Below are 10,300 nucleotides of genomic sequence, written 5' to 3'. Positions count from 1 at the left end.
GCTCATTTAAAAAATAATATCGATTTTAAATAAATTCTGCATTTGACAAAGACATAAAACTGACAATGAGGACTGGAAAAAATGGGAAAACGTGGCTTGAGGGATATCATTGGACACTAGATATACATCTGCTGAGACATTGCTTAAAACATGAGTTAAAATGCCAAGCTCTGCAGAAATATATTCAGCTATCCCAGCATTTTTAAAGGAAGAGTGTATTCAGATTGTTTGTCTTTTGCTGCTTCATAGTAAGACCATATCTTTGGCTTCTTGTCCCAAACAATACTTACAATATAATACACTACACACGTTTGAGCCAAAGATATGGATTAACTTTTCCATGTCAGTGTTCTCATGTGTGTGGTGATGAGTAGACATTACAGTCATGTTATTATTAAATCAGCAGGGAAGATAAAAGGATCCTTTAGTCCACACTGAATTGCAGATAGATAAAAGCTCCTGGCAGCAGTCTGAAAGCAACATTATCAAAGAAGACAAATCCAATCATAGGGGCAAATAAGCAGGGGGTAAATAACCCAGATGTTTTCATAGAGCATAACTTCCATATATGAATTTAATTAGTTTCGTTTTTTTAGTTTAATTAGTTTGGTTGCTATGAGTATAAAGATGAAATGTCAAAAAGATCTTACATGTTTTAGACACATTACAAACAAATTCCCAAGGTAAATAAACAACATCATAATTTGCATAATTAACTACATGAAAGCCAGCTGAGGTCTTTTTGCATCATAAAAGGAAACTGACTGTTTGCTTTTTTTGTTTTGTTTTGTTTTTTTACTGGAATACAACTTTGAAAGCATCTGTTTTGAACCTTTTTCTACACCTGGATCTATTTCTGCCTGAGTTTGCAAACCTCTTATTAATGCTTAATTACTTCTCATATACCTACACATGACAGAACTGAAGTTAATGGCTTGTCATTTAATGTATGAGCACAAGTGACTTGATCTATTTATCTGCATGAAGAAACAGTTTATCGAATTGTATGATGGAGGTGAAAAAACAGAGTTTGTAATGCCTTTAATTGTGTTTTCCTGCTGTGCAGGTGGCATTCTTTTAGGGCAAGCAAGGCAGGCAGTGCTTGCCCAGTGAAATATAAAAATAAACATCAGTACAAAACTAATAAAGTGAACACAATCTCTCTCCACACATGCCAGAAAAAGCTCTGTTATGAAATGTATTGCCTGTTTGTATCCATCCATTAAATAACTGCCATCTCATGGCTGTAGTTGGCTATCGTCTCTGGGCTTTCTCTGTTTTTGTCTGTTTGACAAACCACTGAAGATGTATAGCGTTTGCTGTTTTCATGGGTGTGCCCATGCTTCTGTAAAAAAAGGCTGTAGCTGTGCAAGCAGACAGGTGCCTTACTTTTCTGTAAAAGTCACCCAGAGCAAGCCAAGCTGGTCAACTGCTAGCTATATATAAGACACTGCTAGCTGTGTATGAGAGTTGTTTTTATCTTATGGTCTAACACACAGGTGTCGAGGGCTGGTGTCCTGCAGGTTTTAGATGTGTCCTTGATCCATCACAGCTGATTTAAATGGCTAAATGACCTCCTCAACATGTTTTGAAGTTCTCCAGAGGCCTATTAATGAACGAATCATTTGATTCAGGTGTGTTGACTCAGGGTGTTATCTAAAACCTACAGGACACCGGCCCTCAAGGTCTGAAGTTCGACACCCCTGGTCTAACACTATGATTCATATTAAAAATCTTCCCAAAATGTTGATTAATTTCTTTTAAAGCACATGAATTACATAAGACACTTTGATACCAGGAACTATTTTTGATGCATGTGCTAAATTAAACTAACTAGCTGGTCTTTAGTCTATATGTTGGATTTTAGTGTATTGATAGTAATATTTTCATTCATCTGATTCTTGTAAAGGAAACCAAATGTGAAATGTGTGGCAGATATATGGCATTTACATTTGTATTATAAAATATAGAGAATCTTTAGCACCTCATTTAAGAAGCTTCGAACCCTCTGATTTCTCATCCAGCTCATTATGCTCCATTTTTAGCCACATGATTGTTCACTTGTCTTGTCCAAAAGCCTCTCACCACTGTAGAGCATGCAGTAAGTAAGACCACTTTAATCTGCCAAAGGCCATTACTTGAACGTAAATGGATCCTACTTATCCTTTTCGATCAGTTGATTGTTTCAGACAAGAACAGCCTTCAGAGGTTACCAGTGGGTCAGGAGAGGAAGGGAGTTGGATGCAACCAGAGTGCAATGGGAAATGTGGTCAAGGATGGAATTAGAAATGTAATGCTGAATATAATTAATTTTTAATAAAGTAGCAGTTTATGTTGTGTATATTGAATACTTTTCTACTGTTTCAGATTTTCAAAGCTTAAGTCTGGAAAAATGCGGCATTTTGGAGCTATTAATGCCTTAACATCAATTTATGACACACAAGACAAAAAGCAAAATAGTTAATTTTTCAGATATTGGGAAGACAAGGTCTTCAATTATTCTGTCAGCTTTTGTGGACAGAAGAATGCTACTTTGTGAGGCTTTCTTTTGTGTAAGTGCTCTACCCTCACTTTATGAATTTAAATGTATCATCAGACATCATTACACTGTAAGTGCTGGTAAAGACTGCATACATGAGTATGGGTTTGGTTTCACATATCAAACTGGAATTCTATGCTGCTTGAAATGTCAGGGTGGGAATCTAGGGCAGCAATTTAGCAGTGGAAAGGAAGAGAAAAATCAGCAGCTGCCAGCTGGCTAACTTCAGGGGAAAGTGCTGAAGTCACGCCTACCAAATGAGCTACATTATGGTTGGAAAGAAAAAAACTTGCGACACCCCATCAACACCTATATCTCCATCTTTTTCTTCTGCTTTCAGGAGGTTGTGTACTTTGCTGATATAGCGCAGTACAGGTCAAACCTTAAAAACAAAGCAACTGCTCAACCAGTGTAACTGGATATAACAAGGGAAGGTTAAAAAAAGTAGCAGTTCCATAGATTTCAAGATATCTTGCAGAAGCCTATGATTATGTCCTTCTGGTAATTTCTAGTTGCCATGGGGACAGGGACAAGGTAATCAATTAAAGCACGCATTTTGGTCTGCTGGAAGCAGTAATGTTTAAGTAATTATTCAAAAGAATAAAGACAGAACACAGTATTGCTATGCTATAGAGAGGGCTTGTTACAGTGTTTTTGCACTGGGAAGCTCCACTTAATTCAAAATATTGAACTTATGCATGAACCATGCATTCTTTCTTTTATAAATTTTGAATAATTAAATCAGCTTGTCTGAGTTTCCTGGCTTTTAAAGACAGAAAGACTAATTAAGATGACAAAGAGTGATTAAGGTAATGCTAAGGTATTAATTAACCTTTTCACTATATATGATGGAGTCCTGTCTACTAAAGTGCACGCAGAGAACACAATGTACTAAGTAGATATTCACCTCTAAATCAATGTAACACTCCTGCCAGAGCTTTGTGTCTTCATCTTCATTTTTGTGAGACACATGCATCTCCAGGCAGGGCGAAAACACTAAAAAGACCACAGTCACATTGTCAAAGGACACTAGATAACCATTGTGCTAACTTGCCATCAGCACTTTCGAAACATCCCACCCACACATATGTGCACACAAGCAAACACAGATTCATGCGCATCCAGAAGCCACAAACATAAACGCAATGTTCCTTCCAGCTGATGGACTGGTGTTGACAGCCTGGGCTCCTGATGACTCACAACCAGATAAGTGATTGTCCAGCTGTTTTTGAGTCACCTGAGTGCACTGATCTCTATCTTCCATAGTAATTGCAGTCACAGGTGGAGGCAGCAACCTGAACCCACTGCCATTTCTGTTTGCATTTCACTGGGTAAATATAGCCTTTGGTGTATATGGGCCTCTTCCTGTCCCCCATGGACTCTGGAAAGCTGAATAATGCTATCGGCCAATGCAAAACCTACCCATTCATAGAGACTATTATTATGACAGATGGTTAATGTCATCAACTGATAGCTCTTCTAACAGCAGCTTAATGAGATGTATAACAAATGAAATTCATGGTTACATTAGTAACCCGAACAAACGTTTAATGGAAAAGCTCTTGAGAGAAGTCGGACCATTTAAACGCAGGAGGAAGATGGACGTAAAGCTTTCAGAGAGCGGGAGAAAAGCACATGCAGCATCGCCCTGCTCTGCAAAGTGATTACAAAAAAGGGAATCTCAAGGGGGTGCCGAGTGTTTGTGCAGCTCAGCTGCTATTGGGGAATGTGGCTCTGGCCTAACCTGATAACAGCACATTTTCACTTTAGTACACAGACACACACACACACTCCCTCAAACGATTTTCCACTTTTTGCCATTGTTTTCAAATGCTCCTCTGCACGTCCCCTGTCAATTCTCACCCCCTCCCCGCTCTGTATGAATGTTATTACACCCTCTGTATCTGTGGGCTCAGGTTTTGTGAAAATAATGTGGCACACAGAACCACAGCAAGCAAAACCCAGCATTACTGAACAACAGTTACTCCAAAAATAATCATAAAGCTTTGAAGGGATTTCTCAGATATTCTGCTGTTTGATCCTGTGCTACTGAACGAGCCAAGAGATCAGAGAACTCAAGACAGGTTTTTTTTTTGGTTTTTTTATGTGTATTTATGACACATTCAACATAATGTATGTCTACCAGATTCCGAGCAATGTTCTTTTTTAACAGAATAAATGTGCTGAATGTTTCATATTTTATGTGCAAAGTGAATTATTTAAATTGGTTTATTTTCCAACATGAAAGATTTAGAATTGAAGAGGCAGATAGGCAGTTCTTCGCTTGCCCTCACTCAGCGTCACACCTCTGACAGAGCTACAGAATCATTTTTCCACATTTTTTAATCTGTATGCGTCACCATTCCCTCTAATCCCCCCACTCCCTGGCGTAGTAAGATGGTGCTTCTATTTTGCTCCGAAAAGCTGACACACTTCATTCCTCTCTATCATACTGCCAGCTCTTCCCTGCAGGAACATACTTATTTTTCCCATACCCCATTTTATCAGGTAGATTGATGCTTTTATGTTTTTCACAAATGCTGCTGCTGTCATACTCAGGCTGTGGTGTTTTTACATGTGTGAACACACACATACATGCTGAGCAGGGCCAAAATGGATGTTTGCGTTAGAGGGTGATAAATCATGCTATTGAAGGTGTTATGTTTTACATAAATAGGAGATTTTAATATGTCTGTAGCTCTGCAGGCCACTTAGATAAAGGCTGTGTTGTGCCGTTGTGTCACACCCTTACCTAACAATACTATGATGATATATTATATTTTCTGAATGATAAAAACATTGTCCTATGTTTCTGACATTCCGGTTAATTCTCGGAAAATAGCTTTTCAGGCTATGCATGCATTTGTAAATGGTATGTTATACTGTGTGCATGTCCACGTTTATATACTGTGACTGAGGAGGCCAAAACTCTACGTGCATTACCATGTGGGGTCATAGTTAACTAGTAAATGAGCGTAACACTAAGAGACATCTCCCCATCGGGTCAAAAATAAGCCTGGGTGGTGGTGGGGATGTCACAGCAAATATGTCACAGGCACAGGAAAGCAGCAGGGAACGCGCTAAGGCGTGTTTCTTCATCTGATCATATTCAGAGTGAGAGGCTGAGCTAAACCTTTATCCCTCTGCCTCATCTGCTGCTCACCAGAACAAATGGGCTTCCTGATCAGTCAGACAAGAAAGGGAGAAAACCGGGAGCAAGAAAAGCTGCAGACTCTGAAATCTCTATTTTTATAAATATAAATGTTCTGACATGATGAAAACAGATGCAGTAATTTTGAAGATGTGCCCCCAGAACGTTACATCATTACAACGTAATGAAAAATCTAAATTTGCATTTAAAAAAGAAATGGAATGAGCATCCGCTAGAGAACGACTTATGGCTTAACATCAAATTAGCTGGACTTTCAGTACGTTGAAAAACTAATTAATGCACCTGAGGGAGACATTTGGTAGTGATTTAAAAAGTCAAGCACTGAAAAATTGTCTTGTCTTTGATATTTACGCAGGACTAACAAAAACGGTGGCATCTCCTCTCCAGGTTCAGAGACGGGCACACTAGCAGATGGGTCTAGGCCTGGTATCAGCGGGGTCATCCTGGCGGAAGAACAACATGTGCTGTCTTGTGTGGCCAGCTCCTCACCCCTGCTGAGTGGCAATTAGAATGGAAATAAAGCAGGGCATCCTCACTTATCTTCCTAATGGCTGTGGCATCCTTTTTGCCTTATCTCTAGTTCTGCTGTCATCAGGAAACCATTGGAAATTGTACAAGATTAAATATCTGTTTACTCCCAAAAGGACTGCTGCAGAATTTTATGGTGTCCAGAAGGTTTTTGATAAACACTCAGAAGGCCCCCAACTTTTCACTGGGCATCACTATGGAGTGGTATGATTGCATGTCATTTTATCATTCCCTCTCTAACCGAGAAGGGTTTTTTTAGTAGTGTTTTGTTTGTTAAAAAAGTTTTTTAAAAGAGGAGGTATAGCTGGTCATTTACAAATCGGAGAAGATCGGTTCGATCCCTGGCTGCTCCCAGCTCCATGCCAGTATTTTGCCCAAATATCCTTGGACCTAAGGATATTTCGGCAAGATCCTGAACACCAAGTTGCATTCATCATCATCACTGTGCATATTAGATGATTAAAAAAAAAATGAAAGCAGTGCTTCAAGTGGAAAAGTCCTACATAGAAATAATCCATATAAGGCATGTAGGGAATGATATATGGAGAGGTTAAGTATCCTGTTACTTTAGACTTTGATAAAAAAAAAAAATTCATCTTTAAAATTATGCTTAAAAATTTACAATAGGAAATAAGAATGTTTCCTAAACAGAACTTTAGACATATCTGCACATCATTAACAGACACAGCAGCGATTACTGGCTCATATTGAATATTGTATTACAAGTTGGTCCTATAAGAGCTTTGCTGCTATTGAGCCAATCGAGGTATGCTACAAAAGAGCATTGAAAATATTAGATAAGAAACCTTTTTCATATCACCATTGTCATATTTTCGATAAATACAAGTTTCTAAATTTTACTAATTTCAAATTATTTAAATCTGCCTGTCTAATATACAAAGTTATACATGGTCTGGCGCCTCCACCAATGAGTGATTTTGTTAAACAAAAGTCTAGCAGTGTTGCCGGGCCACTGTTAGAGGTGATTGTGAATTGGCATTTAGACAGACCACCTTTTCACAGAATGCTCTGTCATATCAGGGAGTGAGCTTCTGGAATAGTCTTCTACTGTCAATGAGGGAAAGTACAAGTCTCCCCATCTTTAAGAGTCACTTAAAAGGGTGGCTGAGGGGCACACAAACATGTGATCATATTTAATAATCATGCTTTATATTGAAGGTGAAAAAGAGTTAGTGTATTAAAAAAAGGGAAACAACTATTAGTATAATGGGTCAGTGCAATTTCAGGACAGTCAGGGCATGTGCAATACTAGGGTTTGTGCAATATAATTGATGTGTTTCTGTTATTGTCATCTATATTGTCTTGTGTGTCCACTCTTCTTGTCATTGTTTGCCTAGTTACTTAAAAATATACTGTGGTATAAAATTATTATGTAAAAAGCTTATTGTTATTCACAAATACATGCCTATTATCCATTTTGTGGTGTGAATTACAGTAACAGGTTATAACATGTATGTTTCTGAATAAGCTTTTTTTTGGGAAAACAAAACAAACTTTTTCAAAAAGTTTTTTTTTTAAATTACGCATTTAAATGAACTGTACTAAACAATGAAAGGAATGCTACACACGTAGCATATCCATGTGTATAAATAATAATAATTATGTCGAGCATGTTAAAAACTGGTTTCAACAGGGAAAATTACACAAACCTGCATTTTTGCTTGTTTTTACTGCACTATCACCACCTCGAACTTCTAAAAACTACGTGTTACAATAACAAAGAAGAAAATGAATGAAAAATTAACATATACAGAGTTTTACAGTGAACTGTCTTGGAGGAGGTTTGTGCTCTCGTAGTGCTTCTTGGCTATAATATTATAATCATTTCTAAGCTCATTTTTTAAATTTGCTTTCATTTTGCAGGAATGGTTAGCACTCTAATGCACTGAATGAAGATGGCGACCGTACTATTACACCTGCACTTTTGATTTGAGCTTCGTGCAGCCACACAGAGCTGTGAGCATGTCTGTGGAATTCAGCAGAAAAACAGTGAAACTGACAATTCTTTAAACAGCTATTTTATTTTTTTCTGACTAACAACTTCCTGTGTTCATGTGACCAATAACTGTCATTTCTCAGAAACAAGGTAGAAGTACGGGGCTGGTGGTAAAATTCCACAAAAGTTCTTAAAACCAAAAACATAGGGGATGTTATGAGTCATACATAAGGGATGTTAGGGTTTCTTATTGCTGACATGATTTTTCTCTCTAACACTCACTGTTTTCATTTTCACTAGCATTATATGCTGTAATATGCAACAATAAGTCAGTTGCTTTTGTCCTACTTTCCTTTGCTTGTGTTTCAGAGCAGCAAAGACTCATGTTGAGCTAAATCTAGTGCACATAAACTGGGAAAATATCACAAGTGAAATATTTTGACTTTTGGTGCAATATGGCAGCTTTTTTTAAATTTGCACACACATCTCTTTGTAATCACCCTGGTCTCATTCAAAAGGTGTGAAATGCTGCCGATTGTCAAAACCACCAGTGTCTCAAAATTATTCCACACGTGGTTTCCTGTGGCAATGGTGTTAGGACGAATTCTCACAGGTTTCTCACTCCCAGCTAAACCCCCCTCACATTTAAACCCCCTGGGTTAAAAAAAACAACAAAAATAATCATCATCATTAAAAATAAATAAATAAATAAAATAAATAATAAAAATAAAACTGTAAAAAGTATTTAAAAATAATATACAAAAATAAAATATATAATAAAAAAATACATTTTAAAAAGTATTTACAAAAATTGATATAAATAATTTTTAAAACTGGGTAAATGTTATTTTTCTATAGGCCAGATAATATTGTGTTCCTAAACCAATCTTGTAGTTTTCAGTGCCCAGGCTTATCTAAATAGTGCCTACATCTAATTAGCGAGTGAAAGTGGAATACAAGTGAAAACAAACAGGGCACATATCACTGGTACCTGACCGAAAAACCTGTGACTTTCTCCAACAACCACCAACAAACAGTCTTTCTCCCTTTCCAATAAGAACGAGGGCTCCTCTACATCGCCTCATGTGCATCTCTGAGATACCAGTGGCAGCAGATAATGCCTTAGGATTCAGTTAAGTCCAATTCCCTTTTGTTTATACAGAGCCAAATCATAGCAACAGTCACCTGAAGTCACCCTACAATAACAGAGAGAAAAGGGATGGGAACATATCGTGGGACGATCAGCAGTTTTAAAGGGAAGAATTCAAGCTCACGTGCAGTTTAGCGTATATGGATGTCTTGTTTCCTTGAAGGAAAGAGCCACTGTGAATCAGTTTGAAGTTGTTATAATTGATCATGTTTACCCAGTGATGAAGCATTTCTGCCCTGAGGGGAGTGGTCTCTTCAATGGGTTGACTGAATGGTTCGATCAGAATGCAAATGGTGCGGCTAATATGGTACGGCTTTTGTAGCCCCGCAATTAAACACCTTTAAGAGAGTTTGGACCAATGTGATAGATGGCATTTTCCATCACCAGCATATAATGAGGGGATTGTGTAGAAGAAAGGTGTTTAACCCTTCTAGTAAAATTCCAGGGATTTGAAAAATCAATTCCAAAGTGCATTAAAGGAGATTTGGTGTGACATGACACCTAACTGGGGCAGTATACTGGATTTTCTTCTGCATGTAGTTATTGTACCTTGATTTAACCAAACTACTTTCCACTTCTCCCCAAAAAGTATTGCCTCTTAGTCAGTTTTCTACAGTACACATCAAAGACTGGTATATACACAGTGCAGACTAAAGAAATATAACCCACTTGTTTATAGAAGATTGCTTTCAGTCCAAAGGGCTAAAGTATGTGTGGAACAACAATTTACAAGCAAATCTACGGTAATGTTTACTGGAAGCAATTCTAATCTCCTGCTCAATTAGAAGCATAAAGCCAGTTGATAATGACGGCAAGAGGTGGAAACAACTTCCTAATGAATTCAAACCCCTCAGAGTGACAGTCCCCTTGCATAAATGAATGTAATTACAGCCTGTACATTGGTGGTCTGACACACAGGCACTTTCCAGGATTATTCCCAGGCTCTGAGAGAAC

The sequence above is a fragment of the Aulonocara sp. 'chitande type north' Nkhata Bay genome, linkage group LG9, assembly GCF_057382095.1.
Source record: "Aulonocara sp. 'chitande type north' Nkhata Bay isolate Kocher_YH1m ecotype deep benthic linkage group LG9, A_spYH_male_GT1.1, whole genome shotgun sequence".
NCBI classification, from domain to species: domain Eukaryota; kingdom Metazoa; phylum Chordata; class Actinopteri; order Cichliformes; family Cichlidae; genus Aulonocara; species Aulonocara sp. 'chitande type north' Nkhata Bay.
Note: the sequence above shows the minus strand (reverse complement) of the source record.